This window comes from Perognathus longimembris, chromosome 9 (assembly GCF_023159225.1).
Source record: "Perognathus longimembris pacificus isolate PPM17 chromosome 9, ASM2315922v1, whole genome shotgun sequence".
NCBI classification, from domain to species: Eukaryota; Metazoa; Chordata; class Mammalia; order Rodentia; family Heteromyidae; genus Perognathus; species Perognathus longimembris.
This window is the reverse complement of record NC_063169.1, coordinates 39,733,756-39,742,462: the sequence shown is the minus strand read 5'-3', so window position 1 is coordinate 39,742,462 and position 8,707 is coordinate 39,733,756. Positions and strand designations below refer to the sequence as shown.

The following is an 8,707-nucleotide window of genomic DNA, read 5'->3' as shown; positions in this document are numbered from 1 at the left end:
TTGGCTCCTTGGTCCTTGGCTCCTTCATATCACTAACCCAATAGTGCATAAAATTGGAATGATGCATCTATTTCATACAAGTCCTTTATACTAATGAAGTTTCTGTACCCATGGTGCTCCTTGGATTCTTGGCTGCTTGGCTCCTTCATATGAGTAACACTATAATGCAGGACACTGGAATGATGCATCTATTTCATTACCATTACTTGATAGAAAGCAGGGTTCTGCTATCCATGGTGTATCCTTAAAACTGGAATGATTCATCTATTTCATTACAAGTACTAGATAGAAATGAAGGTTCTGTTACCCATGGCGCTCCTTGGCTCCTTGGCTTCTTGGCTCCTTCATAACACTAACCCAACAGTGCTAAAAATTCGAATGATGCATGTATTTCATTACAAGTCCTTGATAGAAAGTAAGGTTCTGCTACCCATTGTGAATACTTAAAACTGCAATGGTGCAAAGATTGCATTATAAGACCTTGATAGAAAGCAAGTTTCTGCTACCCCTGGTGCTCCTTGGCCCTTTGGGTTCTATGCTCCTTGGCTCCTGGGCTCCTTGGTTCTTTGGCTCCTTGGATCCTTCATAGCACTAACCCAATAGTGCAGAAAACTGTAATGATGCATGTATTTCATTACAAATCCCTGATAGAAAGCAAGGTTCTGTTACCCATGGTTCATTCTTCAAACTTGAATGATGCATCTCTTTCATTATAAGTCCTTGATAGAAAGCATGTTTCTGCTACCCATGGAGCTCCTTGGCTTTTTGGGTTCTAGGCTCCTTGGCTCCTGGGCTCCTTGGCTCCTTGGGTCTTTCATAGTACTAACCAAATAGTGCAGAAAACTGTAATGATGCATCTATTTTATTACAAGCCCTTGATGGGAAGCAAGGGTCTGCTACCCATAGTGCTCCTTGGCTCCTTGCCTATTTGGCTTCTCATTTCACTAACCCAATAGTGCAGAAAACTTAAACGATGCATCTATTTCGTTACAGTTCCTTGATAGAAACAAAGGTTTTGTTACCCATGGTGTTCCTTGACCCCTTGGCTCATTGGTTCGTTGGCTCCTTGGCTCGTTCATATCACTAACTCAATAGTGCTGAAAAGTGGACTATTTCAAGTCCTAGATAGAAACAAGGTTATGCTACCCATGGTTATCCTTAGTTCCTGGGCTCCAAGTCTCCTTGACTCATTGTCTCCTTCATATCACTAACCCAATAGTGTGGAAAACTGGAATGATGTAGCTATATCATCAAAAGTCCTCGATATAATGCAAGGTTCTTCTACCCATAGTCCATCCTAAACCTGGAATCATGCATCTGTTTCATTATAAGTCCTGTAAGAAAGCAAGATTCTGCTACCCAGGGTCCTCCTTGGCTCCTTCAATCCTTGGTTACTTGGCCCTTAATATCACTAACCCATTAGTGCAGAAAACTGGAATGATGCATCAGTATCATTACAAGTCTTGTAACAAAGCAAGATTCTGCTACTCATTGTGCTCCTTAACTCCTTGAATCCTTGGTTCCTTCATATCATTAACCCAATGGTGCAGAAAACTGGATTGATGCATCTATTTAATTAAAAGTCCTTGATATAAAGCAAGGTTCTGCTAAGCATGGTACATCCTTAAAACAGGAATGATGTATCTATTTCATTACAAATCCTTGATAGATAGCAAGGTTCTGCCACACTACATGCTCCTTGGCTCCTTAGCTGCTGTGCTCATTGACTCCTTGGCTCCATGTCTCCTTGGATCATTCATATCACTAACCCAGTAGTGCAGAAAACTGAAAAGATGCATCTATTTCATTACAAATCCTTCCTAGAAAACAAGGTTGTGATACCCATGGTGCATTCTTAAAACTGGAGTGATGCATCTATTTCATTACAAGTCCATCATAGAAAGCAAGGTTCTGCTACCCATGGTGTTCCTTGGCTCCTTGGCGTCTTCATATCACTAACCCAGTAGTGCAGAAAACTGGAAGGATGCATCTATTTCATTACAAGTCCTTGATAGAAAGCGTGGTTCGGTTACCCATGGTGCATATTTATAACTGTAATGATGCATCTATTCATTACAACTCCTTGATAGAAAGCAGGGTTCTGCTACCTATGGTGCTCCTTGGCTCCTTTGCTCCTAGGCTCCTTTCCCCCTTGGCTCCTTGGCTCCTTGGCTCCTCATATCTCTAACCCAATAGTGCAGAAAACTGGAATGATGCCTCTATTTCATTACAAGTCCTTGGTAGAAAGCAAGGTTCTGGTAACCATGGTGCATCCTTAAAATTGGAATGATGCATGTATTTCATTACAAGTCCTTGATAGAAAGCAAGGTTCTGCTACCCATGGTGCTCCTTGGCTCCTTGGCCCCATGGCTTGTTGGCTCCTTTCCTCCTTGTTTAATGTAATACATATGCAAATGGGACAATCATTTGTTGAATTTTTACTAGCTCAGATTCTTTCTCTAATGGACTTGCAAATTCATTTAATTTTTCATGCTCGTGGTCTACAATGCTTTCTTTGTTTTTAAAATAACTTATTTATTTATTGTCAAAATGCTGTACGAAGGGGTCACAGTGTCATATATAAGACAGTCTGTAGATTTCTTATCAAACTGGGTACCTCCTCCTTCATTTTTCTCCCACCTTCCCCTTTCCCCAGTTCCCTCCCCTCCCCTCTCTCAGTTGTACAGTTAGTTTATAGCATATTTTCTTCTGAGTATTGCTATTCCATTTATTCACCTTTGACCCTGTCTCTCCATTTTGATGTTCCTCTTCCCTTCCCTAGTTCTGATAAATATATATATATATATATATATATATATATATATATATATATATATATATATATATATATATATATATATATATATATATATATATACAATACCCAAGGTACCAAAATCAGTTACTGTGATATCAGGGGTAAAACCGTGGAGAAGAAAGGCAAAAGAAAAAGTCTGAGCCACTGCAGTACATTAAGCTCCATAGAGACAGCACAGGGGCAAGTGAGAGCCGGACGGGCACCGAGCGACTCTGTGCCTCGCGGAAGAAAAACTAAACACGGGCAAAGGAGATCCTAAAAAGCCTAGAGGCAAAATGTCATCATATGCATTCTTTGTGCAAACTTGCCGGGAGGAGCACAAGAAGAAGCACCTGGATGCCTCCGTCAACTTCTCAGAGTTTTCTAAGAAGTGCTCAGAGAGGTGGAAGACTATGTCTGCTAAAGAGAAAGGGAAATTTGAAGACATGGCCAAGACACGGCTCATTATGAAAGGGAAATGAAAACCTACATCCCCACTAAAGGGGAAACAAAAAAGAAGTTCAAAGATCCCAATGCGCCCACGAGGCCTCCTTCGGCCTCCTTCTTGTTCTGTTCTGAGTATCGCCCTAAAATCAAAGGGGAACACTCCGGCCTGTCTATTGGTGATGTTGCGAAAAAACTGGGAGAGATGTGGAACAACACTGCTGCAGATGAGAAGCAGCCTTATGAAAAGAAGGCTGCTAACCTGAAGGAAAAATATGAAAAGGATATTGCTGCCTGCCGAGCTAAAGGAAAACCTGATGCAGCCAAAAAGGGGGTTGTGAAGGCTGAAAGAGCAAGAAAAAGAAGGAAGAGGAGGAAGATGAGGAAGATGAAGAGGATGAGGATGAAGAGGATGATGATGAATAAGTTGGTTCTAGCGTAGTTTTTTCTTGTCTATAAAGCATTTAAACCCCCTGTACACAACTCACTCCTTTTAAAGAAAAAAAATTGAAATGTAAGGCTGTGTAAGATTTGTTTGTAAACTGTACAGTGTCTTTTTTTGTATAGTTAACACACTACCGAATGTGTCTTTACATAGCCCTGTCCTGATGGTATTTTCAATAGCCACTAACCTTGCCTGGTACAGTATGGGCGTTGTAAATTGGCATGGAAATTTAAAGCAGGTTCTTGTTGGTGCACAGCACAAATTAGTTATATATGGGGACGGTAGTTTTTTCATCTTCAGTTGTTTGACTCAGCTTATACGAAGTAATTGTTGTTCTGTTAACTGAATACCACTATGTAATTGCAAAAACAAGTTGCAGCTGTTTTGTTGACATTCTGAATGCTTCTAAGTAAATACAATTTTTTATTAGAAAAAAAAGAAAAATTCATAATTTTACATGGTATGTTGAAAATAACAACAACCATGATAAACCACTTATTTCAATAACTTGGATTTCATTTCTCTTAGAATCATCTTATGTCTACAATTCTTTAGTGGGTTACATATTGAAATACCTCCAGAAAACAGGTTATTGATTTGCAATTTATTTTTACCTTTTTTATTTATTAGTCACTTCTTACATGTTATTTGCTGTTTATTATTTTAAGAAGGTGGCTACTTGGAACCTCTGTGTGAGTAACATGTTTTTGTCAAAGCCACACTAGAAACTCTGTCAACATTATTGTTTGAGGTATTTGCAGTGTGTAGCTTGAGGAAAAAAGTTGAAAACTAAAGAAGCAATTAAGACAAATGAAAGTTTCAAGTTTCAGACTGAGAAGGAAGTTTTATTTGATCATGATATTGGAAAATACCATCTGAAAGTGCCTTGAGGAAATAGATGACCCAGTAAGATTTCACATAACAGATACCAGGTTCCCTTCTTGTATACTGGACCTTTGCTCTTGTTTTGAGTGCGCTTATTTCCTATCTGCTTAAGAGCCTACATCTCCTCTGTAGTCTCTCCTATGAACAAATGTCCAGGGTAATGCATTAAACCTCCAGCCTTGGTGGCTTGTAGAATGTAAGTATCACTTCTGGTTGGTGATTCTACAATTAAATTCTCAAGTTTCTTCACAAGCTTTGGATACATTTAAAAACATTGTATCTTTCTAATATCATTCTGTTGGATCTACAATATCAGCATGTTTATTATTATTTGATATAGTACTTTTTTTGCTGCAAGTCAACTTAAAAGTGACAATCTCCCTAGCTACTCAGGAGGCTGAGATCTGATGACTAAGGTTAAAAGTCCATCCAGGCAGAAAAGTCCATGAGACTCCTATGCAATAAATAAGCCAAACTAAAAAAAGACAAAAGTGGACCTGTGGCTCAAGTGATAGAGCACTAACCTTGAGCAACAAAGCTCAGGGACAGCGCTCAGGCCCTGAGGTCAAGCCCCAGAACTGCTTCCCTCAAAAAATAAAAATACTCTCTCTTCTTTGCTTTTTAATTCACTAACTGTGCTTTTTGTTTTATGATTATGAAAAGTCTCTCAGAAATTGAACCCAGTTGTAAAGTTTAAAAAAATATATTTTCATTCCTTGGTAATGTAGACTTTTACTCCCCTTTTATTCTCTTCTTTATAATGCTTCCCCACACCTACTTCTATGTCTCGTGCTTTTCTTTCATGGATATGTATTAATTTCAGGACTTTTGAGAAGCTTCATTAAGCAATGTTCAGGTTTGTTGGGATTTTAAAGGATTCCTATTCTAATGATGAATCATTTATACTTTATTTAAATTGATCATTCAGTATCATACAATTATTATTGCTGCTTTTTCAATATCATGTAGTTTTTGGTTCAGAGCAGCTGACTTTTCCAGTTCATGTTGCCAAGTGTCTAAGTGTGAAGCCATCCACAGAAATTCTGTTAGTTTCTTCTTTTAATTTTTTTTTCTATTTTTGGTGCCAATACTTGAGCTCTTTATTGACATTTTCTGCTTAAGGCTGGTGCTGTATCACTTGAGCTACAACTTCATTTCCGGTGTTTTGCTGATTCATTGGAGATAAGAGTCTCAGAGACTTTCTGCCTGAGATGGCTTTGAACAATGGTCCTCAGATCTCAGTCTCCTAAGGTTGCAGGCATGAGCCACTGCTGCCTGGCTTATTAGTTCTTTCTTTGTCCTGCAAGTTTCTTCTGGTATATATCTGTCTCCATTTCATGTGGCTCAATATTAGCTTCCTGTTTTTAATAATGTATAACTTTTCATGAGAATTTTTCACTCATCAAATTCCTTTGGTTTTCCTTATACCTTCAAAACTCTGCAATACCCATTATATTAATCTCTTGCATATTTCTTTCCATAGAAAACTTTAGGGGCAAAACTTCACACATGGACACGGGTATTTTTTATTATTAATTAACTAATTTTTTTGTGCCCATCCTGGGGACTGAACTCATGGCCTAGGAGCTTTCTTGAGCTTTTATTGTCCAAGCCTACTGCTCTTCCACTTGAGCCACAATTCCACTTCTGGCTTTTTTTTTTTTTTGCTGGTTAATTTGAGATAAGAATTTCACAGACTTTCCTGCCCCGGATGTTTTCAAACTATGATCCTCAGATCTCAGCCTCCACAGTAGCTAGATGCCTCCCGAAGGTGCCTGGCTGACAAAGATATTATTAAAGAAAGCATATCTGAAGAGAATAGGTATAATTATGATGACTATTAATATTAGAATAGATCATGTAAATGTTAAAAAAGAAAATCCCTTAAAAATAATATGTGTATGAACAGTAACTTTTGGTAAAGTGAATATAGCTGGGTATGTCTGCTTGCTAATTCATGTAGGATCATGCTACGATAAAAATTTAAAGTTCTGACTTGCAAGGAATAAATTATTTTTCCTACATCTATAGAAAAAGAATCATAGAATCTTAGTTGTATTATTCAGAAAGAAACGAGTAATAGGGAGGGCAATGGTTGAAACATTTATTAATATTTTTGCCTTTATTATTTCCTAAGGGAACAGAAATATCTTATGGAGGAAAACCAGAGAGATGCCACACTTTTATTTTCCTGCAAGCAAGCTAAAATACAATGACATTATTTTTTAAAGACTTTGTGTGTTCATGCTTGACATTATGAAGTTATGAAGAAAACTAAGCCTTTCGTTGTTTAAAAGTATAAGAAATGATGGTTAAGGAACCCCCAATATTTTCTAGTGCTGACTTTTATGAGCCTTTAGAAAAATACTTAATAAAAATGATAGAAATAAATTCTCTTTAGTGGTCTTTGTAACAACATATTTTTAGTTTGAAATGATAAATTTTATTTCTGTAAGGAATAGCAGTGCAGTACAAGTAACCAAAGAAAATCCTTGAGTGTTCCTCCTGAACCAAATTTTTCTCTGAGGATTTTTTAAATTTAATGATATAAAGACTGACTCCTTCAATAAATAGCTTTTTTCCCTTGGGTCCGGGCATTAAAAATGGGATATCCTATAAGTTGATGATGAGGTTCTAAAACTGAGATTTAATGGTTGAAAAGCACATGTTTCTTTTTTTTCTACAGGAATTCATTATGAATTTGTGGTGTGTGTGTGTGTATGTGTGTGTGTGTGTGTGCGCGCGCGCGTGCATGTATGCAGGCTCTGTGGCATGATTTCAGGGCTGTCCCTTATCTTTTATGCTCAAGACTGGCACTCTGGCATTCTAACCACAGCTCTACTTCTGGATTTTTCATGGTTAATTGGAAATAAGAGTCTCATGAGATTTTCTACCTGGATGGGCTTTGAACCTAAGTCCTCAGATCTCATTCTTCAGAGTAGCTAGGATTACAGGCATGAGTCACCAACACCTATCAATTTCTGTGATTTTTATCTACAAAAATGTCTGCCAACACATCAACTAAATCAACCCTATCAATAAAACCTGCAAAATAAAGAAAACTTGGAGTTTAAACCCATATTTATTGATTCAATAAAACCTTACTAGGGAGAAAGATGGAAGAAGATGGTGGAGGAGCAGCAGAGCCCTATCTAAGCTAGCTCCAAGAACCCAGTTTTTCTTCTATAGGGAAACTTCTAACCCTAAAGACATTGCCCAAGCCAGGCATAACAGTACACAGATTCAAGTTAGGAAGGAAATAAACAAGAGAGCAGATCCAAGAATCCAGATTTCAGCTGCAGGCAGTGGCGCCATTGCCAGCCGGCCTCTTTTTTATTTTTTTTGCCAGTCCTAGGCCTTGGACTCAGGGACTGAGCACTGTCCCTGGCTTCTTTTTGCTCAAGGCTAGCACTCTGCCACTTGAGCCACAGTGCCACTTCTGGCAGTTTTCTGTATATGTGGTGCTGGGGAATCGAACCCAGGGTTTCATGTATTAGAGGCAAGCACTCTTGACACTAGGCCATATCCCCAGCCCAGCCAGCCCTCCTCTTACTCTGAGGAATCAAATCCACTCCCACCTCCGGCATGCACCAGCAACAAGGAAAGAAATCCGCCAGATGGCAGCAGACAGACGCAGTCCACAAGCAGAGCAGGAAAGGTCTGGAGAACCAGAGGAAGTGTGAGTACTCCACAAAAGACAAGTCTCACTTGAGTCTGCACACGCAGAATGCCATTAAGAAAGGAGCCCTTCCCCCCCATCCAGCATAGTGAATCTCCGTGTTTGTCCCTGGCATAGACAACCAGAGCAAACCTTAAATAAAGCATGCCAGGGGAAAGTAAGGTCAAAGGGGCCATCTTTGAAAAGGGCAAAGGTGCTGGAGTATCAAACCTAGGCTCCACCCAGGGGAAGTTCCTGCCAAGGGGTTGAGCAGTCCTCCAAGTGGCCCTGCAACACCAGTAAACACAACAAGAGGCCCATCTCCAGGCCACCATCACTGCTGCTATTGCTGAGACAGCAAAAGACTGGTTTCCCAGGCCAAACATTGTCCACCATTATCTGGGGACAGCCAGCCTCTTCCAGAAAACCCCAGTGAACAACACAGCCAGCCCCTACCAGGAGGGAGGAACTTCGCTGC

At 39.3% G+C, this 8,707-nt stretch overlaps 1 pseudogene; it reads left to right on the top strand.

Annotated features, from left to right (window-relative positions):
- Window positions 1-309: 309 nt before the first annotated feature.
- On the top strand, window positions 310-3,778 carry LOC125357579 (annotated as a pseudogene).
- Window positions 3,779-8,707: the final 4,929 nt, after the last annotated feature.